Source organism: Protopterus annectens, chromosome 3.part0 (assembly GCF_019279795.1).
Source record: "Protopterus annectens isolate FY-2018-M chromosome 3.part0, PAN1.0, whole genome shotgun sequence".
NCBI classification, from domain to species: Eukaryota; Metazoa; Chordata; order Ceratodontiformes; family Protopteridae; genus Protopterus; species Protopterus annectens.
The window spans coordinates 889,571,753-889,595,549 of NC_056731.1; positions in this window are offsets into that span (position 1 = coordinate 889,571,753).

The following is a 23,797-nucleotide window of genomic DNA, read 5'->3' on the forward strand; positions in this document are numbered from 1 at the left end:
CTACAGAATATGGCTATTCCAAAACATCTCTCTTTTCCCAAATTAAAGATTATATTTCCTCCCCATAGTTTCTCTGTTTGTAATCTTGCTTCATTTTTTAAAAATCTTGTGATTTCTAATATAATTACATCTGCATCACATGTATTACATCACTGCAAACTTTGTATTCTTCTTACTATATTCTTAATACTATTCACATTTACAGAAAGTACTCAGATTTTCATTTCCCTTTGATTCATTCTTCTATAAGTTCACATGCTAATTACTAGGCTAGCTTTCTTAACAGTCCATTGTAAACCTAACCAATTTTCTTCCTAAAGGGGAGCATCAAACACTGTACCTAGTGTTTGTAAGACAAACACTTTAACCCATTATGCCAAGCCCCAATCTTTAACTGTATACATTCATTTTCATCCATTTCCTTTCTTTTTTCATCTGTACTTATCCCATTAAATTTTCCTTTTCTGTCGTTTACAATTTTACCAATAGAATCATTTTTTCCCTTTTACTACCTCCCAGTTTATGTCTTCTTCATCACTTATTTCAGAACCTTCTTCTATATCCTCATTATTATCTTTTATCGATTTTTCTTCTATTTCTACTACTTCTAAAATGTCTTCTTTTTGTTCATTTTCTGCTATTTCTTTTTCTTTTTTGCAATTCATTAATACATGTCCAATTTTGTTACATTTATAACATTTCAATTAACATTTTTGCATCATGTCCCATTTCCCCACAAATATAGCATTTCTTTTGTAACAGTTACTTATCAAATATCCTTCTTTTCCAAAAAAATGTTTTGGGGTGTTCCCAGTATTTTACAACACCCCTTCCACATTTATCATGCTTGGTATATGTATAATTTTTTTCTCTTTCTATTTTTAACACAATATTACAATCCCAGGGACCACTCCATAAACCCCTTTTGTCATAAACTTTTTCAGTATCCAGTACTTCTTTACATAAAGCTTTCAAATGTCCTTTCAAAGTCTCTTTTTCTACCTCTGCATGAAATTGTATATGAATCTTCTGTTTTGTTTCCCTTTTAAATGTTTTTTATCACATAAAGACTCTATGGGTTTCAGTCTTTCTTTTTTCATATTCTCAAACAAAATTTTCCATTGAAAAAACAGTCTGGAAATATAACGTCACAAAATGTGTCTTTGTTAATAAGAATAAATGCTCTTACCTCTTGTGATTTTACACCCAAAGGACTATTAAATTGTCCCACACTTCATACCTGTCCATGTCTTTGTTTTTGTTACTTTGAATCCTTACCACATACTTTCTTTTTTAATTTTCTTGTGCCTTATTTTCTACTACTCAAATTTTACCTTCTTTTACTTTATCTGCATATATTTTCTTTTCTGTCTCACTATCTTTCATGATTGTCTCTGCATCCTCCTTTTGTATTTTCTTCATAATGACCTCCCAGGAAACATGTCCTTCATTTTCTGGCTGACTCTGCGCCATCATTTCTTTAAGTAAATCATCCTGCAACCCTCCTGTCTGGAGGATTGTAATTATACATCCATTTTCTGACTCATCTCCATTAAGCAGGTATATTTGAAACATTTCTTCACAATCTTACACACATTCTCCAGTCTTGATATTTGGTTTCTCCTTTAGTTCTTTCAGTTCTTTATTATCTCCTTCTCTCTCCATCTCCCTGCTTCAATGGGATGCCACTATGCTTGAAATGGAAACTGAAAATGCTCCTCTAAAATGGTTTCCACTCCCAACAATGACCAGTATGGAAAGTTCCCTGATGTCCTGGCCACATTTTTCCTAGTAGTATACAGGTCACCACAGGTCTCCCACCAAAAGATGCTACTAGCATAGTGGGATTAACCTGGTCAACAATAGATTAAAAAATAAAATAAAATAATGGTCTAAATAGCCCTAAGAAAAGTGGATGTCTGTCAAAATACCTTAAGGTTAATATATAATAAATAAAGTTTCTTCAGGAAACTTTTTTCAAATGTATGAATAAAAATATCTAAAACCCAAGACATTATACAGTTTCAGCATAATCAACTGTCAGGAGTAGGCAAAGAGGAGTTACGATCTTAATGGAAAAAAAGTCTTAATGCCTCACTTTTTCTAAAAATCTGAATATGATGAGGCCTTAATGTCTTTCATGGTAATACAATATAATAATGAAATTTGGGCATTAGCCAATATATATTGGCTCACCTGGGATGGCTGTCAAATTGGACAAAAAGCATATTCTTATAAATGCTAAAGGCAACTTAATAGTGGGAAGTAACTTTAACTGTTTACTGAATAGTTTGGAATCTAGTGGTTCCCTCATCTAAAGTCCTTAATACTTGGATTGAACTACTTAACTTGATAGAAAATGTTTTCATAAGAGATGAAACATCCTTAAATTTTACTCACTATTCATTCACTTATTGTACTCAAATAAGAATTGATAAGACATTGGTATCATTCGATTTAACTTCAACCTAACCCCCTTCCCAATTTCTGATAACAATGCCCTTATTAAATGATTTCAACTAATTTTAACAAATTATCTTTGATGAACAGGATTTCTTCCTATATTACTAAATCAAACCTTTTTTTTTTCAAAAGTTGAATTCTTTATACAAACTAGTAATATTAAAGAAGTAAGTAAAGTTATGCCTGGGATTCTTTTAAAGTCTATATTTATGGCAAGACTGACTTGGTACAAAAATAAACTAAAAGACTGGGACAATGAGTTCTTAGATATTCAAGTTAAATCTGAATTATTATTACACAAAACAGCCCTAGTTTTAGTTATGGCATATGAAGCACACTTCAACATTTCTAGAACTAGGGCTGTTTTGTGTAATAATCATTCAGATTTTTTTTATTTAAAGGTTCAACCTCAAATTCCTTAGATTTGTCTCCTTTATTAATGTTAGATGTAGCATTTTGTAATTTGAACAATTTGTTTAACTATTTAGAATTATTTGAATTTCCACCTCAATTCATCTATCTTTTCAAAGGTATATATAAAGACAATAAAGTATATGTCAAACTAGGTCATTCCACTCAGAATCAATTTTTCTAACTAGGGGAACAAAACAATGGTGCTCTTTGCCTATTATTCTCTTTACCTTAGCTATAGAAATCTTGGCAATTTCATTTAGAGCTAATCAACAGATAAAAGGTCTAGAAACTAATGATCATTATAACTAGAAAATTAGGCTTTTTCAAATGATATCATGTTAACATTAATATATTACAAAGATTCATAGAATAATAAGGCCTCAAACATTAAAAAATGAAAAGTTTTCTGGTCTTCATTTTAATAACCTAAAATCCAAATTTCTTAACTTAAATAGAAAAGAAAATTCTACAGATGGCCCATCATGAGATCATAGGAAAATAATCTCAGTCCCTATCATACTTAAGTATCTCTATTAATAAACCACTTGAAGAAACTAGACATGTTAATTATGAAAAAATTGTGGCGGCTATATCCAAACTAATCTCTAATTGGAACAAATCAATCATGTCATTTGATGAGAGACTCCACCTAATAAAATGGTCCTATTCCCAAAAAATATTATGCATAATGCAAGTTTAACTATTCCTCTCAATAAAGCTTATTTAAACAGTTCACTGAGTTATATTCAAATTTTCTATGGTTTCCTACTAAGCCAAGAAATACTTTTGATTATCATATCAGACTATAGAGTCTTTGAGGCACTTTCTAAATAAAGATGACAGCTATTAGAGTAGTAATTAACTGACTGGACATTGACTACATAACAAACTATCCTTGATCAGTAGTTAAGGAGCTTCAATCCTCACTGTTGACTCCCTTGTGAGACTATCACTTAAACAGGAGTATTATTTCACAATTTTCCCCCAAGAGTGCAACAGGAGGAACATACTCTATAACCTGGAACTGGACTGTATACTTCTGTCAATCCCTAATGTAGCTCCTTATTGCACACTTCATAGCAATGTGTCCCAGTTTAAGACCTCTAATACACTCACACTAAGGTAAATTAAATCTCACACATTCAAACACTTCTGGGAAAGCCTGACACAGATTTCCAGCTGTGTCTATTCCCCAAAATAATACAGTAACAGTCTGCCACCAATAAGAGTGTCACATGCTCTTTCAAAGGGGTGTCCAGTTATTAAAACTAGATATTAAAACAGATGATAGCAAATTACCTAAAGCAGCCAGGCTTTTGAAGTGGCCTGAGAAGTTATCAAAGCAGGTATAAGCACTCTCAAATCACTAAAGAAAACACAGATTGACCAGCCACAATATTTAATAATGAGCAATGATTAAAAAATAAAACAGCAATTTCCAATAAACAAACAGGACACAATCACCAGGAAAATGAAACCAATGCTGAAGGACAGAAATCCAACATTTAGAAAAACTCTAACTGATTAGTTATAATTTTCCTATCTGACTAAAGGACACTGTTCCTGATGTAAACTAAATTACTACAACAGAGCAAAATCAGGCTTACAGCTGTAAGGTGAGTTCTTTTGGGTATCCACTGCATATTACAACTGTTAACAACTGACAAATGCAACTGGCAACTGTAACTGACTGTTAACTGACAACAACTGTCTTCAATAGGCTCTTTTATAGCCTAGCCTAACTGTCACAATTGTTCCATTTCTATCTTTCATTTAATATTTTGAAAATCAGCCAACAGCTGTTTACTAAAGTTTCTTCCTGTCTTTCAGCCTCTGACAGTAAGACATAGCAACTATCAACATTCCGATGACATCAACTGCAGACCAGCTGATCCTGAGACAATCTGCATTTTAAATCTTCTTCACCAGTATACACAGTTAGAAATGTAAAGACACACTTTTAAAGTCCTTAAAACATTCTGTACAATGAGATTAAAAATCAACATGTAAGAACTTATTTACAAAATCATAGCTAGTCATGCTGACATATAATACACAGGTTAATCTGAAATTATGTACAATAACTTGAGCCAGACCAGATATGCTAGTGCAGATGAAAGTGTTTAGTTTCTTCACATTTCTCCCCACCTATGACTCAAACATGGTTTTCAAGTGACCCTTGAAAAATGATGCTTGAGAAAAATGGGTCTGTCTGGGAATATCAGTCAGCTCTGTTCCTTGACAATCCATCTTCATTGGCATCATTAACTCTACTGTAGTGTTCCTGTCCTTCTGAGGAAATTTGGCTAAATACAGCCCCCCCTCATAATTTGAAGCATCTACTTGCACTACAATTTATTTGCTATAATTTGGACTGAATAATGGGGAGGGGGGCTCCCAAAACCTCTTTATGTTTTTGGAATGCCTGTTCACAGTCTGTGGTCCAGACTACCTTATTCAGTTTATTTTTCCTAGTTGGGTCAGTAAGGGGTGCAGCCACTGACTCACAACTGGGCACAGATTTTCTATAGTATCTCACTGTCCCTTGCCATGTTCTTACTTGCTTTTTAGTAACAGGAACTGGCCATGCTTGAATAGCTTCCATTTTGACAGGTTCTAGCCTAATCTTACCACTCCCCTCTCAGTGTTCTACGTAAGTGATCTCTGAAATACCCACCTGACACTTACTGGATTTAATGGTTAACTTTGCCCTTTTAAACTGGTCTCCAAATGCCTGTTGCATAGTTTTTCATGTAGATTTTAACTTCTCCACAAGACCATTAGTCTGGGGATGGTCACTCCACAATGCTTCCACAAACACGTCAACAGGTCTGACATTAAGTTAGCACCTTGTTAAGTCAGTATCTCCCTTGGAAAACATACCCTGCCAAAATTTTCTAGCAAAGCACTTGCCATCTTTTCTACATCAATATCACCTGCAAAAGGAATCCTAGGAGCTATAGCTAGAAGTGGCAGACAGTAGGCTCTAGGCTGTACCAACTGCTATACTACCTCACTTTCCAGCCCTCCCTCAGGAGTCCAGTCTTTATACAACACACCTTTGTTCCCTTATACAGACTCCCCTCTTCATTGTGCCTCAGGTGCTTCCTTAGCCATCTCCCTAAGGCTTTGTAATGCCTGTCTCAACTCTACATCTGTGACCCTCCCAAGCTCACTTTCCACAGGAAGCCTAGTAATGTCCGACAGCTGTACCTCACCATCAATCTGGGTACTACCACTACCTTCCATCCTTGCAGTCACCATGTCCAAGGGAACATCAGTATCTCCCAGCAGCTATGGCTCACTTTCAGACTTACTGCTACAGGATAGCTCCTTCTCTGAAACAGCCACCACACCAGTCTCAGCTTCAGATATGAGATCTGTCTGGGTCTCCCCAGGCTACCGGACCTATATTTCTGTCTCCATGCTTGACTAAGTGTTACTGCTTGCACACAAGGCACTGCATCATCACAGTCATTCCCAATCAGAACATCTGCAGGAATATCCTCAAGCACAAGGATCCCTTCCACAGGAAGCCTAGCAACTTCCAACAGTTCTGCCTCACTGTCAGCCTGGGTACTATCACTCACCTCTGTCCTGAGAGTCATCATGTCCAAGCAAACATCAGTACCTACCAGCATCTGTGGCTCACTTTCAGACTTACTGATACAGGATAGCTCCTTCTCTGAGACAGCCACCACACCAATCCCAGCTTCAGGTATGAGATCTGTCTGGGTCTCCCCCGGGCTACCAGATCTACATGCCTGTCTCCAAGCTTGACTGCATGTCACTCCACACACACACACAAGGTTCTGCATTATCAAAGTTATTCCCTATCAGGAGATCTGCAGGAATATCCTCAAACACACATACCTGCTTGCTTCCTCTTCCACCCTCCCAGTTAAGATGAACCCTAGCCAAATGTATTTGGAATGGGGTCCCTCCCAAAGCTCTGACTGGAGTGGACTGTCCAAGCAAGTGCTGCTCTTCTTCAACCATAGGCCTCACAATGGTTATAACAGAAGCTGTGTCTCTCTTAGCAGTAACCTGTTTACCATCTACTAAGATAGGATATAAATGTTGGTAATAGATTGGCACCCCTGTTGTTTACAAACAACTTACCACTGGCATTTTGTCAGATTCCACTTTCTGGTTCCTCAACTTGTGTTTCTCACCTTGCCTTGATGGAAATTTGACTGCTATGTGGCCCCTCTGGTTACATTTGAAACATCTAATCCCTAACTGTGTACTTGGACTAGTAGTTTCCCCATTACTGGTGTACTCTGTTGGGGTGGTTTACCCTGCCCCCCCATGGGTTCCCATTTATCCATGTGCAGCACTGGGTGCCCCTTTCTTATGCATTGGTGCTCTGCTTGCTAAGTAGAGATCCCTTTTTCTCCCCATCCCTTCCGCAGAGTTTCACTCTCTGTCTGCTAACCAGATTCTCATGTCATCAGGCAAAGTACTGAGGGCTTGTTCACTCACCAAAAGGTCTGCCAGTCCCTCAAAAGTGTTGATCTGACAACCACTCACACATCTGTGAAAGTAAGTACTTAAATCAGTAATATAATCAGATACACTTTTATCTACCTTGCATCTATGTTCCTGAAACTTTTTTCTATAAGCTTCAGGTGTTAGTTTAAAACCAAAGAAGACAGTTTTTAACTTTAACATAATTCAAACAGTCTACATCAGACAGTTTTGACATTGCCTGAACAGCTTTACCATGGCATAAGGGAGTCAGGAGTCAAAATCCAGAGCTCACAGTCAACATCATACTGTCTACATAGCCTCTGAAATATATGAATAAAACTATCAAAGTCATCCCCATCCCTGAACTGAGGAAAAAGTATACTGACCTTTACAACTTCTGGGGTCTGGTTATTCCCTTCTTCATTACCTCCATGACCCTCTTGAAGGGTAAGAAGCTCCACTTCATTCCAATGCCGTCTCTCATTTTCCTTGGCTTCTAAACATTTGGCCTCCAGTTTATATTGACACCATTTCTCCTCAGCCTCCAATCATCACATTCTCTCCCTTCCTTTGGCCTCCCATCATTTGGCTTCCATGCGCAGTCTGTTTTCAGTCTCCAGTTCATATCGACACTGCCTCTTCTTGGCCTCCAGATGTCACATTTTCTCCTTGGCCTCCAGTCATTTGGCCTCCAGGTGCAGTCTCTCTATCTCAAGATGGAGTCTCAGGTCTTCTGAAGAAAAGGAGGCTATTCTGTCTTGGCAGGCTATGCATCCCCAATACCAAATTGGATAGCCTTCGAATGGCTGGTCTGAGCTGAAGCTGCAATTAAGGCTGAGATAATTGCTTCCTTAGTCAGGTTGGCATGCACCAGTCCTCTGACTTCACACTCCTTGGCCAGTTGATTCTTTGTCAGCTTACTCTAGTCTTCTGCTGATATCTTTGCCTGATTTCCCTGACTAACTAACTAAAAATAAAACTGTAGTGAACTGAGATTCTGTATATTTATTTTGTGGCTGTTGACAGTGCACACCCTAATGACAACTACCCACAGGCTACTGAAGTCCAATTAAAAATTTCACACCACTGCTACCAAATAATGTCTTGTCTGAACAATACCCCACTGGACTGCCGACAATAATGTGATGTCTCTTACTATCCTGGGTGAGTAACTAAGGAGCTTCAATCCTCATTACTGGCTCCAATTTGAGACAGTCACTTAAACAGGAGTAATATTTCACAATTTTCCCCTAACAGCACAACAAGAACACACTCCATAACCTGGGACTGTACTGTATACTTCTGTCCACTCCTAATGTGACTCCTTATTACACACTTCAGAGCAATGTGCCACAGTATAGTCACCCTAAAGTAAATTAAATCTCACACATCCAAAGACTTCTGGGAAAGCCTGACACAGATTTCCAGGTGTGTACCATCCCCAAAATAATACAGTAACATGCTGACACCAATCAGAGTGTCACACACCCTTTCAAAAGGGTGTCCAATTTATTAAAATTAGATATTAAAACAAATGATAGCAAATGACCTAAAGCAGACAGGCTTTCAGAGTGGCCTGGGAAGTTATTAAAACAGGTATAAGCACTCTCAAACCACTAAAGAAAACACTGATTGACCAACCACAATGTAAATTAATAAAATATTTAATAATGAACAAAATGATTAAAAATATAAAACAGCAATTTCCAATAAACAAACAGAACTCAATCACCAGGAAAATAAAATCAATACTGAAGGATAGTAATCCAACATTTAGAAAAACTCTAACTGATTAGTTATATTTTTTTCTCTGACTAAATAACACTGTCCCTGATCTAAACTAAATTATTACAACAGAGCAAAGGCAGGCTTACAGATCTTGGTGAGCCCTTTTGGGTATCCACTGCACAGTACAACTGTGAACAACTGACAAATGCAACTGACAACTGTAAATTACTATTAACTGACAACAACTGTCTTCATAGGATCATAGGAGGTTACTAGGCTATTGGTCCTGAGCCCCTTATAAGCGTAGCCAAGAGTTTAGCCCATGTTTAGACAAGTCAGCACCCAGAGCCCCTGTAAAGCAGGGACACAGGTGGAATCCCAGGAGTGTATTTTCTGTTTCACATCCAGTTATCCAGGTTGCACTTAAAAAGGGATAATGAGGTACTCTGCTTGACGTGGAGAGGGAGTCTATTCCACAGATGGGGGAGTTTCTGGGACACACATATGTTCCGCCAAAAAGTCCTATTGATTTCACAGACCAGGTTGAGGTCATGCATATGGGCTGCTCGGGTGGAGTTTGAGTTGCAGATATGCAGCAATCCCATCAAGGCGGGGTCTGAGATTGCTTTGTATGCCAGACAGAGGTCACCTCTGAGGAGTCTGTATGAAACTGAGCAGAGAGAGAGGGCTTCTAGCCTATCTGTGTAGGGTAGGTGTTTGAGGCCCTGGATTCTCCTGGTGAAGAACCTCTGTAGTCTCTCCAGCTGCTGCATGTGCTTTGTGAGGTACATGCCGAAGGGGGCATTGTACTCAATAATTGGCCTTATAAGAGAAGAATGCAGGGATTTTATGACCTCTTTGTCCCTGGATGAGATACCCTTACTTATGAGGTGGGCCATGTAGAAAGCTTTCCATACAATGGAAGCAACATGGTGGTCAAAAGTCAGGTTGCTATCAACGTGGGTACCCAAATCCTTCACTACTGATTGTGTACTTAGGATGTTGTTATTAATATGATAATATGTGGGGACATCACGCTCTCCAAAGGGGATGATGAGGTATTTCTTGGAATTCAGCCTGAGGCCATGTTTCTGGCACCAGTCATTTGTTTGGGTGAGACCCTCTTGGAGGAGGTACACATCACTTGGGGAATTCATGACTGTGCCCAGTTTGCAGTCATCTGCAAACTTGGTCAGCCATAGCCCACTGGTTTTGGCCTGCACCTCAGAGAAGTATATCCCAAGTAACAGAGGGCCCCAAGACCGATCCCTGGGGTATGCCACTCATTACAGGTCTACTGCTTGAGGTGGCTTCCCCTATTTTGATTAGGTGGGTTCTATCAGTGAGCCAGTTTGCTACCCATCTGGTAACATATGGATTGATGCCTAGTTGAGAGAGTTTATCTACTATGCCTGAGTGGGGCATATTGTTGAATGCATTGGCCAGGTCAAGGTAGGCGGTGTGCACTGTCTTCCCCTCATCCATGGCTTTGTTGGCTGTCTCAAAGAAGTTGACCAGGTTTAACAGACATGGCCTCCCCTTGACAAAGCCAAACTGTGTGGGGTCGAGTGTTTGGAGGTTGCCAATGTCCCTATTAATGAAGTCCATGATAATCCATTCCATGGCCTTGCAGATAGGTCAAGTTAGGCTGATGGGTCTATAATTTCCTGGATCGGTGGATGCTCCACCTTTGTGTAAAGGGATGAAAGTGGCTGTCCTCCACTTGGCTGGGACAAAGCTGGTACTCAGGCTTTGGTTGAATAGGGTGCCTAATGGTGCTGCAAGTTCATGCCTGAGTTCATGAAGGATGCAGCCTGGAATGTTATCGGGTCCCATGGAGGCTGTATTTGTTGCCTTTGAAAAGGCAGTGATGAGCTGTTCCCTAGAGATAAGGGGTGGGATGCAGGTATTGGGGATGTCTTGATTTACTGATAGGGAGACAGAGGGGAGAAGTTTTCACTGAATCTGTCGGCCAGTAAATTGGCTATATCTACAGCATTTGTGTATGTAGTGTCCTTGACTACCAGTTCTGAACAGATCTGGGTACTTCTGAGATTGCGGACATATGTGAAGAAGGCCTTCTAATTGTCTCTAGTAGATATGGCTAATTTGGACTCAAAGCTGACTTTAGAGGATTTCACTGGTGCTCTTATTTACTAGTTCAGGTTAAGGAGAGATTGCTTCCAATTGGGCACCTGCTCCTTCTTGGTCCTGGACAAAATTTATTCCTTTTGTTATATAGTTTATTTAATGCATATGTCCACCAGACAGGTTTATTCTTCCTTGTGGAGGATGATTTTGTCCTGTCATGTATTCCTGATTCTATGCATGTATATAAATGCTTGTATAGTACTTTGGTGTAGATTTGGGCATTGGTGCCAGTTCCTACAGTGGGGAGGGGGCTGTGAAGCTGTTTATAGCATCCTTCAGGAGGTTGTAATCAGCTTTGGAGAAGTTTTTTTGTTTGACCCTAACTATAGGGAGGTCAGGGGAGATGGTAATTTCGAAAGTGACCACTTTATGGTCGGATCTTACCAGGGAGGATGATACTGTAGGGGTGCTACAGTGGTTACTCATGTTGGTTAATACCAAGTCCAAGATATTATCACCTTCTGTGGTGGTGTCAACTAGCTGTGCCAAGGCATTTGCATTGATAAAATTGAGGAATCTCTGGGCATTTGTGTGCTGGCATGAGTAGTTTTTCTAATCTATGGTTGGGTAATTAAAGTCACCCAGGATCAGAGTAAAGGGTTGAATCTTGATAGATCTGAAGAGGCCCAGATAAATGGTTAACTGCACCTGGAGTGTCTCCTGTGTGTCATACTGCTTGACCAGCCTGGAGGTGTATGTATCTTTAATATATATTGAAACTCCACCTCCTTTGGCTTTGCTACCCACATTTTGGGGTCTGAATGTATGATAGAATAAGTAACTAGGTAAGGCTGGGGTGCTCTCCGCAGCTTTGAACCAGGTTTCTGTAACTGCACAAATGTCAGCATCTTCCAGGGTTAAGAATGCTTCCAGTGAGTGCAGTTTCATGTTTTGACTCCTAGCATTTAGCAGCATGAACTTTAATTTGCATTTTGTCGAGATTTTTACGTTGGTAGTATCGACCTCAAGACTTTTCCTAAAAAAGGCACTATGGGGGAGGCAAGGGCCTTTGCCAGAAGCTTGAAGCCCTTGTGAGAAGATGCAGTCCATCTCTAGCAAAGCATTGTGGTCTGGCAATCATCTTCCCAGACTAGGCTCTTTTATAGCCTAGCCTGTCACAACTGTTCCAGTTCTAATTTTCATTTCATATTTTGAAAATCAACCAACAGCTGTTTACTAAAATTCCTTCCTGTCCTTCAGCCTCTGAAAGCAACATATAGCAACTGTCAACATTCTGATGACATCATCTGCAGATCACTGATCCTGAGTCAGTTTGCATTTAGAATCTTCATCACAAATATATGCAGTTAGAAATGTAAAGGAAAAGTGTTCAAGTCTTTAAAACATTCCATGCAATCAGATTAAAATCAGTATGTAAGAACTTATGTACAATATCATAACTAGTCATGCTGGCATATAATACACAGGCTAATCTGAAATTATGTACAAAAACTTCAGCAAGACATGCTAGCACAGATGAGAGTGTCTAATTTCTTCACAAGGCCGATTGGCTGTTTATGTTATATGACTTTCAATTTTGACTAATTATTGTAACAAGATTGCTGATTCTTTTTCAGGCATTATGGAGTGACACATTTTTCTTTAAATAAACTATTAGTCCTATTTAACATTCCAGAGGGCTTCTGGATTAATAATGTAAACCGTTATCTCTTATGGACATTTCTGACTGTGATGAGGAAAAGCATAACTAAAAGATGGACAAATTCTTCACCAACACAATTTAAATAATTTTTGACTTCCCTATGAGAAATAGAACAGAAAGAGATCAACATCAAGAGATCTAGGACATTTCCCAAACCTATCACAAAGAATCAATGGATAAAAGTACTTCTGTTAACATATTTTTATTTCAATAGTCATACCTCTTCTAGCAAAAACAACGTATGTTTCTTGTAAGATTGTTTTATTTGTTAAGTCTTATACATGATTTTATATGATGAGGATTTGGATATTTATTGTCAATAAAGCTTTTTTTTATTTTTCAGACATGTCGCTATTATAATATATAAAATTATATATTAAATAATCTTTTTTTTATTGAAATATAATTTGTTGGAAAATTCCATTTTTCTCTTCAGTACAATTTTAAACAAATACTGGGTTAGCTGCATCAGATGTTGAAAACAAAATTGGTGGTAGAAATATTAGCAATATCAGGAATGAAGATGATCCCACTCTGATGGTTGAAAATAAGGAGGAGTTAAAGAACCTGATAATGAAGCACCAAAGCTGGATGGTTCCTCAAAGTAAAAAAATAAAATAAAAAAATAAAATAAAATTATGTCGTCAATTCTTTGCAGATAGATGGATAGGAAATAAAGACAGTGACAGATTTGGGGCAGTATTCATAGTCACTACAGAAGTGTTCAGTAAGTATTCTGCTAACCGTACACAAGCTCAAGTGAGATAAGAGTTATAGACATAAGCTGCGCATAGGTGCAACCTTAGGAAAGTCATCAAGAGCTTCATAGGCAAATAAGTACATAATGTGATGTAATTTAGAACTGTGTGAATAAAATGTGATTAAACTGGGTGAATTAGTTACTATGCATGCCTTTTTTATTCATAGTTGCCATTTGTTACACAAGTGTAAAGTATGCAATTACCTTACAAAAAGTGAATCCACACATTTTCCAGTTACTTTGTAGTTGGGGAATATACTCAGTTATGCTGCTTGTATTATTATATCCACCTTCAGTGTGGTCCAGCACATTTAGTGTGTGTCTGGTAAGTTTTCACCAGTGTGTGTACAGAGGCTGACACAGAAGCCTTGTGAGCAATCATGCCCTACACGAGGACCATCATGGCATTGTCCCTGCCTCTAACATTCCCATCTACTGGTGAATTCCTCACATATACCATGCAGCAGTCTAATTATCTCTACCTAACTGCATGTGTAAGTAGACTATACATCTGAACTGTTTCACAACACATCTGCTGTTGTGTGGACAAGGCCTCGCATGTCTCTGGAGTCAGTTGTGATTGTTGTCTCCATCTGGTATCCCTATATGCCGGCTACAAAAATGTTATGGAACTTCAGCCATTGCTATGTCTTTCTCCATAGGTTCAGCCTATCCATAAGAAAGAGGTGTTGAGCTGTGAGGTGATCACCCCCCCTTCTGGTAATGGAAATTCCTCATGATGTGCTGTGTGTAAGTCTGCATCATAGATTACGGTGTTACTAACCTGTTTAACACATTAATAATGATGGGCAGATGACTTTGCCTGAGTACACTTTAATCAAATTGCTATTCAACACACCAATGCACACCTATAAATATATATATATATATATATATATATATATATATATATATATATATATATATATATATGAATATGGATGAACTGAATTTGGTCAACTCTATTTTTAGCTGACGTATTTAGCCAAAAAAAATTTATTGGATAAACAGATGATTGGCAGGTGTATGAAATCACACAATTCCTGGGATAGGGAAATATCCCCTTTTCCTGAGACTGTGTGATCTCAGAGTTAGTATATATAATTAGCATGGGGGTGCACAGGGCTTGCCTCACTGCAAAACTGTTTTAATGTATTTTTTGCTTTTAATCCCCAGGATTCAATAAGAAAAAAACTCCATGCAGGAATAGTGTAGCCGTTCCTGCACGGAATATGCCTGGGGACATGTACAAGCCTGGCAGTACTATTCTGCCATGGACACAGCTGGATTATGCTAGTGACCTCATTTGCTGTTGAAAACCATGCAAATGAGGTCAATCAGTGATCCGGTAAGCAGGCAGGCATCTGTGGCAGAATAGTGTAGCATGCAGAAATGTATTCGGTTACTAGCCAAATACATTTATATAAAAATCAAAACGGAGGCATGACAGCTCAAACCAAAGCATGTATTATGTGTAATATAGGGCCATTGGCATGGAAAAGTGTTGCAAAATGATAAAAATAAAAGTTTATTTTTGGCTGATCTCGGCTGTTTAAGCATAGGGCATCGGCGCGCAAAGGAATCATGCCAAAAATTAAAATAAAATGTGAAAAGGCAATTTTAAGTGAAATCTGCATTTTGCTATTATAGTCTATGGCAAGCAGAATCAAAACAATACCAGAGAACAGTGGTTGCTAAGGGGAAAGGCTCTGGGGTAGTAACTAAGGACTAAGGCAGTGGGGTATGCTAATGAGGGAAATTTACTGGGTACTTGCTTATTATCGCAACCACATTTCTAGTGTGGTGTAATTCATAATGTCATCATGGAACAAGTGCTTCTAAAATTAAAAAGGGGTGTTTAAAGTCCAAAGCAGCATTTATCACTTTTGTTTTGCAACAGAAACAGGAATAATGGGTAAATTTGTATTCCTGGGTAGCGTCCTTTGCTGATGACATGTACTGAGAAGTAAAAGTAACCTGCTACTACACATACGCCTATGAATATCAATACTTACTGACTTCCATCCTCACATCATCCCGCTGACTTGATAGACAGTGACACATTGTTATGAGGGACAGACCATAAACATGGGTCAAAAAGCTGGACATTGTGGGAAAATCTGGACAGTTGACAGGCGTGTATAGGTGCAATAGCAGTGGGAAGTAGGTACACTGCAGCAAAGCACCGGTTATGTACAACGGCCCATTTAATTTCGGAATGTGGAAATATGATCAGTACATGTAACAAACTCAAAACGGACATTACCACTTCCTCCACTTCCACCTTTCACATTAACCTTTCTGTCCTAATTGAAGGCAAGCCTTGGCAAAGAACTGACGATGACAGACATTCCTGTCAACAAGGCACCGCAAGAGCAAGACATGTAGTGAAAACCTTAAATAATGGGAGGACAACAGCCTAAAAAAATCTGGCTACATTAGAATTACTTATACACTTTGGAACTGATGCAATGACTTAAAATATCTGTGTCACCACGTGAACACCATATGAATACTTGCTACTTATGTATTATCAGTTTTACAAGTGTGGTTGCGATAATACGTAAGTACCATTTACTGAATCACAAAAATAAGCAAAGTACCAAACTGCACCTAACTGTGTAGGTGCTATAAGGCAGTGGTGTAAGCAGGAGGAGCAGCAGACATGAAAAGGGTGTGTGTCATGCTTGGTGTAAGCACACTGGAGCACCACAGCTCACATTTGCTTAGCTAAGCACAGCTAAGCAAGGGGGTGTGTCTGAGGCTGTATTGACTTATTCCATGAAAGAAGAGTGTGTTCGTGTCCAGGGGAGGACCATTTCTTATTGTTTACCTTAGCTAAACAAGTTTGCGTGGTGTGCACTGGGTCTAAAACAAACAAACAAAAAACCCCCAGAAATAGCAGGAATGTTTGCATTTGGGGGCCGGGTGTGCGCTGTGCACCTTGGGGCTTAAAAGGGTGGAAATGAGAAAGGAAAGAAGAAGAAAAAAGGGAAAGAGCAGAATACAAGCAATCAAGTACAAATAACATAGCTGGCAGGTGGAATGCATCATAGTCAGCCAATCATACAGGCAGCATCTGCAGCACAACAGTATAAACTATACAAACACCTTGCAGTCTAGTTTTTTCCCACAAACCCTGCACCATTGGTGTACATGTGTGGGGGAATTTTAACCAAAAACATGTTAGGGGTTGCCATTGCTTTGATCCATCAGTATGTGCTAGACACTGAGGATGATGAGGAGGATAATGCTGACAACCACCACAGACCAAGGAGGAGGAGAAGAGTGTTCAGACCCAGGGTAACTTACCAGGGGCTACATGATCTGGAGCTAGTAGAGCACTACAGGGTGGACAATGACATACTGCAGCAAATAATCAAGCTGTGTCACCTCAACTCAGACACAGAGCCAACAGAGGGGTAGCCTTAAGAATACTAGCTGCAGGTACTTTTCAAAGACCTACGGGGGACATCATGGGGGTCTCACAGGCATCCACATCCAGGGTACTCCACCAGTTCCTGGATGCCATCCTACCACATGCCGGTGAGCACATTTACTTCCCCAGCACCCGTGAGGAGAGGACTAGCAATATGCATCTCTTCCACCATGTAGCAGAATACCTGGAGGTACTGGCTAAGATAGACTGCACGCATATCCATATCAAAGCACAAAACACAGTGAACAGGGTAGGGTCAACATAAACCGCAAGGACTTCCCCTCCATCAACTGTCAGGTCATGTGCAATGCTCAGGGCATTATCATGAATGTGCATGCTGGCAGCCCTGGAAGCTATCATGACTCCCAGATCTGGCATTCGTCACAGGTGTACCAGGAATTTACCAATGGGGACATCCCATATGGCCATCTGGTGGGGGATGCTGGCTATGCACTGGAGCTGTAGATGATGACACCCATCAGAAATGCACACATACCCACTCAAGAATGCCATAATGAGGCACACGCACAAACCAGGATCATTATAGAACCTGTATTTGGGATGCTCAAGTCACAGTTCTGCTGCCTTGCCATATCTGGTGGAGCCTTGCATTACTCTCCAGCCACATGTGCACACATGTTCATAGTATGTGCCATGCTACACAATATGATCCTGCAGAAACAGCTGCAACAGGAACAGCATGGGGAAGGGCCACACAGCCCCTCCACCATTGCCCAGGTCCCCACAGGGACAGAGGGACTCAGAAGAAAAAGCCCCTGAGCCTGCTCCTGTAGGCAGACAGAGCCATGCCCAGTATGCCCAGGCCTTGGCAAAGAGGCAACGCATACCACACATACTGACACTGTAGGGACCCATGGACTAACATCTCTCTCTGACTTGCACACACAGTAAAATGGATGACACACACATCACATTATCTGTAACTTACCATGTATAGGCAGTGTACTGTGTGCATCCAACATAGGCAGCCCTCAAGCACCATCCTCACAACTGCCACAGGCACAAGGTAAGTCAGTCTTCCTAACAATAAATGAATGGATTACTATGTTTTGGTAGAATATCTATGGTAATGCTGCATGCATGCAAGAGGATGGGGTGGCCTACTGGGATAGCAGCAGACAACTGCCAGCTATGTGGGACACCAGGAAATGCGTGCACAATACTGGCTTCTCCACACTATGCAGTATCATTTATGGTGACAAATCTCACTGGAGTATATGTGGAGGGGGGCAACTAAGGGGTGTCATAGGTCACATGCATGGATATCACTGTGGGGATCCCATACTCACCCCCAGACTCACACAGCAAGTCAGCCATAGAAAGCCATAAAATAATGTCTGGCAAAGGCACACAAATGGTGACAATGATGGAATTCCCCCTACAGACTTACACAGTGATATCACAGCAGACTTTGCATTTGCAGTAGACTCTGAAGGGTAAGAAGTCTGAAACTCAATTGTATGCCAGTACAATCTAACCTGTGGTCTCTAGTGATATGCCTCTATTCTCCAAGACAGGGCACAATACTATGCTAAATGGAAACAAAATGTAAAGCCAATATCAGCACAGTCTGTGCAAATGTGTACTGTTGACAGGTGTGCCCCCCACACCCATATTTACATAGAAATGCAGTAACATGTAAGTTTATAGGGTAATAGCAGCAGACCACACATTGCCAGGGCTGTCCCAATCAACATGGATAACTTGTTGCATTTCCACAATATGCAGGGGTCAATGAGCTATGCATATGTGTAGGGAATACTGTCAGGATGTGGCCAGCAACTTCTCATGGCTGTTGTGTCCTAGTGGCCTGGGTACAGTACTGTGGAAGACAGGGCCATGTTCCACGAAATTTAGTGCCAACTACTTTGCATGTCAGCTACACCTACAGTGGGAGTTGTACATACTGTCCAGATGTCAATATCCATTACTGCCAGGAAGCTGGACAGGTCATGTACAGGGGGCCACACATATGAACAGTACACAGGTTGGAGTAACCTACATAGTGCCTACTATACCTCACAATTGTACAGACATTTCACAGAATGTACACCGGTTTGCATCATATTTGTGGTGTCTTTAGTCTGAAATAATGGTTTTGTCTGGCAAATCACTGGCAAAACACAAAGGTCTAAAGTCAGAAAACATTGATGGATTGTGGTGTCTCAGACTTCATACCCTATAGAAAAATGCAAACTAATGCAAAAGTTATCATTGTATCATCCTTCCTTGTTTGTAAGGCCAATATTTACAATGGTCCATATATTTAGGTCTTTGTCACCTAATTACTCATGACTTTGTTGTCTGGCTCACATACATAGAGAGGTATGGTGCCTAGTAGCACAGCAATGCATTCTGTCACTTAACATTGTCACCCCAGGGGGGTCCACTACCTGGCAGCCTGGGAACATATGAGTGGCAGAATGCACTGCCTTGCTACAGATGGCCTGCATCAGTCTCACATGGCCTACAGGCCTCTGGTAAAGGCCCATGCCTCACCCATTGTGCCTTTGTAGGGAATGTCATGTGGTCCAAACTACCAACACAACACAGTCAACAAAATACAAATGTAAGGCCATGCTGCTAAATGTTAGTAGCATACCTCTCAACCTCGTAGAGGAAGAAATCTAGACAAAGCCATACATAATGGTGGGATAAAGGCCTGAATATAGGGACACATTTAAAATATTGCTCTCATAATGTTAGAAAGTTGATAGAACAACAGAGGGGGTGTGTGTAGTAGCATGGATATAATGAAGGGTGTGAAGTCTGAAACTCCAGTGTTCTGTCAGTATTCCCTGACTGCAACCCTGAATGATTTGCAACAAATGTGCTAGAAAACAACAATGTTATGGGAAACTGACCAGATATATTAGGCATGAATCTGGATAATCTGTACAGCTGACAGGTATGGCCACACCAGGATATGACCTTTCAGGTAAGAAGAATACTGCACAACCAGGAGATCCCCAGCCAGGATATCACCAAGGTGCTGGACATTTTACACAGCTTCATCAGGCAATCGGCCGTAGACACACCTCCCAATTGGCTGGATTGTGCAAGAATGTCTAGCCTTTACCTCATAATATAGGTCTGTGCATCATCCTTCTTGTATTTCTATGGTAAATAACTGCGATGATCTGATTATATCTGTCAGTAGGTAATAACACAATACAGTACAGTGTCAAATATTACATATGTCAGAAAATGTCTGCTAAAACAAACTCTGTAACTCAACCAATTCATACATTGATAAGAGCAATAGTTACAGTACCCCTATGTTTGGCCCATTGTTTCCCCATATTGGCAGCCTATCTCCAGATATCTTGCACAAACAGGTTGCAAGGTATGGCTGTAGCACACAACACCCCAAACTGGAGTACAGCTATCCCTGGAATGGATTCCCACACTTACTATAGAAGGTCATACTGAGCATGCTCCTACACTTAGAGAAGTGAAGCCCATGTCTGAAACCACATTGGACTATATATCTCTGTATTGTGCAAATGTCTTTGCATACACACAGCTATGTAAACCTAACTGTCTCCACACACACCCATTAGACAGCTGTAGGTGGCACATATGTGGTATATCTGCATCTGTTGTGTGTGATACATACACACACACACACACACACACACACACACACACACATGTGCAACATATTACAATATGTCAAGCATACACACACACATAGACATGGGGAAGAAAGGGACAGACAGTGATAGAGTGAGACACACAGGGAGACACACACACAGAGTGAGTCATACACAGGAATACCCTGAATGACATGGAGTGATGTCCTGCTGCAGACAGTTACATACCAGTTGCAACCACTGGCATATGCCAGCATGAAGATGAGATTCATTGTCTGATGGTACTGGGGTGGGGGTTAGAATATCACATCACCTACCTTTGTGTGTGTGTGTGTGTGTGTGTGTGTGTGTGTGTGTGTGTGTGTGTGTGTGTGTGTGTGTGTGTGTGTGTGTGTGTGTGTGTGTGTGTGTGTGTGTGTGTGTGTGTGTGTCAGTCACCTTAGAAGTACCTCTGGGCAGCCTACAGCCCTACAAACTCTGTGGCATGTGCGATAATTGCGTAACACTGTAGTACAAATAACTAGTTAGTTAGGTGTTCTCATCTCTGTCCTGGTAAATGTAAAAGTGTGAATATTTGTGTGTGTGTCTCTATATTAAAGATTTTGAGCCTGCTCACACCCAGTATACTTCCCATTGCCCTACTTTACAAGATCTGCTAATGTCATCCACCTTAGAAGTACATTTGGACTTGCCTCAGTCCTGTAAGGTCTATAGCACATGTGTTAACTGCATAACACTATAGTACAAATAACTATTTAGCTAGGGCTTCTAGTCTCACTCCTGGCAAATGTAAAAATGTGTGTGTGTCTGTAGGTTAAAGATTTTGAGCCCATTTACACTCAGTACACTTGCCAATACTCTATTTTAGCAGTCCTGCTGATGTGAGTCACATTAGAGGTATCTTTGGGCAGCCCACATCCATACAAGCTCTGTGCCACTTCCGATAATTGTGTAACACTATAGTACAAATAACTAGGCAGGGATTATAATCTCAGTCTTGGCAGGTGAGTGTATTTGTGTGTGTAAGTGTGTATGCATGTAAGTTAAAGTATTTTGTGGCCTCTCTCACCCAGTACATCACCCATTGCCATACTTTACAAGGGCCGGTGATGTTCCTCACCTTAGAAGTACCTTGGGACACCCATCACCCTATAAGCTCCGTGGTGCGTGCAATAAATGCATAACACTATAGTAGAAGTCACTAGATAGGTAGAGCTTCTAATCTCAGTCCTGGCAAGTGTGTGTGTGTGTGTGTGTGTGTGTGTGTGTGTGTGTGTGTGTGTGTGTGTGTGTGTGTGTGTGTGTGTGTGTGTGTGTGTGTGTGTGTGTGTGTGTGTGTGTGTTTGTGAACCATATCCATTGGGGGGTGCGTTTTGCAATTTGTTTGCTTTTGCCCACCTAGTACACATCCCAATATCCACTTTGCAAGGTCCACTGTTGTCATCCACTGTAGAGGTAGCTGTGGACACTCTGCAGTCCTATAAGTTCTGTGTCACATGCAATAACTATGGAACAGTATGGCATAAATAAGATAGGCAGGCCTTCTAATCCTTGGATACCATTCACCACTTAGGAATCATAGACAAACACACTCAGCTAGGCATCAACCCCTATATCACTAGGTGGCTTGCAAACTGGCTCACAGATAGGACCCACGGTGTGAAAGCAGTGGACTCTATGTCAGACTGCCGACCAGTCACAATTGGAGTCCCAAGGGTTTGGTCCTGGGTCCCCTCATGTTCGGGATCTAGACCTCTGAAGTCCAGCCCAACAGTCTGGCTGACAATTGTACATGATGTTGACATCCTGTACAAAGGCCTCACTGAGACCTATGACTGGTGTCAGAACCCTGGATTCTAGCTCAATGCCAGAAAATGTGCTGACATCCCCTTTGGGAACAACATGGTTTCCATGAATTACCACATTGATGGTAGTCCACTGAACACCAAAGTCATTATAAGAGAACTGGGAACACAGGTTGACAGCAAGCTGTCTGTTGACCACCACAGTGCCACTGTGTTCAGAAAGTCCTTCTATGTGGCACATCTCATTATTAAGGGTGTTGCATCCAGGAAGTAAGAGGTCATTGTCTCCCTCTACTCTCCCCTCATTAGACCAATCAACTAATACAATGGCCCATTTGGCATGTACCTCACTGGACACCTACAACTGGATAGTCTGCAAACGTACCTCAAAAAGAGGATCCTAGCCCTTAAACACTTGCCCTGTATGGACAGACTCCAATAACTCCAACTATTCTCTGTCCCATATTGGCTACTTAGAGGTGATCTCTGCCTGACTTACCAAGCCATGTCTGACCCAGCTCTGTCAGGAATGCTACATCTAAAGAACCCAATCAGTCCACACCACATCCCCCAGAGACCTCAACCCCATTTCCACAATCAACAGAACATGCTAGAGGGACAGGTTCATAACCCAGAGACTGCTCATGCTATGGAATAGACTTCACATACATGTCAAGCAGAGCACCTCAATGGCCCTCTTCAAGAGAAATCTGGATGAATAGATGGGGAATAGAAATCCCACCCTGGGGATCACTCCAGTGGCTATACTCATTAGACACACTGGGGACTATCGTCAGGTGGCATGATGCCAGGGTATTCCCATGGGCTAGGCTTGTAAATGCTCCATGCCCATTCACCTAGTACACACCTATGAACCTATGAACCTATGGATCTCAGTACTGGCAAACATGTGTGTGCATTAGTGTGTATAAAAGTGTTTTTGAGTGCGTAAACATGTGTGTGAAAGTAGTTTGAGACCTTTCTCACCCAGTACACCTACCATTGCCATATCTTACAAGGGCTGGTGATGTTATTCACTATATAGGTACCTTGGGACACTCGTCATCCTATAAGCTCCGTGGTGCATGTGGTAATTGCATAATGCTATAGTATCAATGACTACAGAGGTAGGGGTTCTAATATGAGTCCTGGAAAATGTGTTTGTGTATATATTTGTAGGATACATTATTTTGAGGCCTCAGTCTCCCAGTACACTGCCCATTGCCATACTTTACAATGGCTGGTGATGTTGTTCACCTTAGAAGAAATGTGGGACACTCTTCA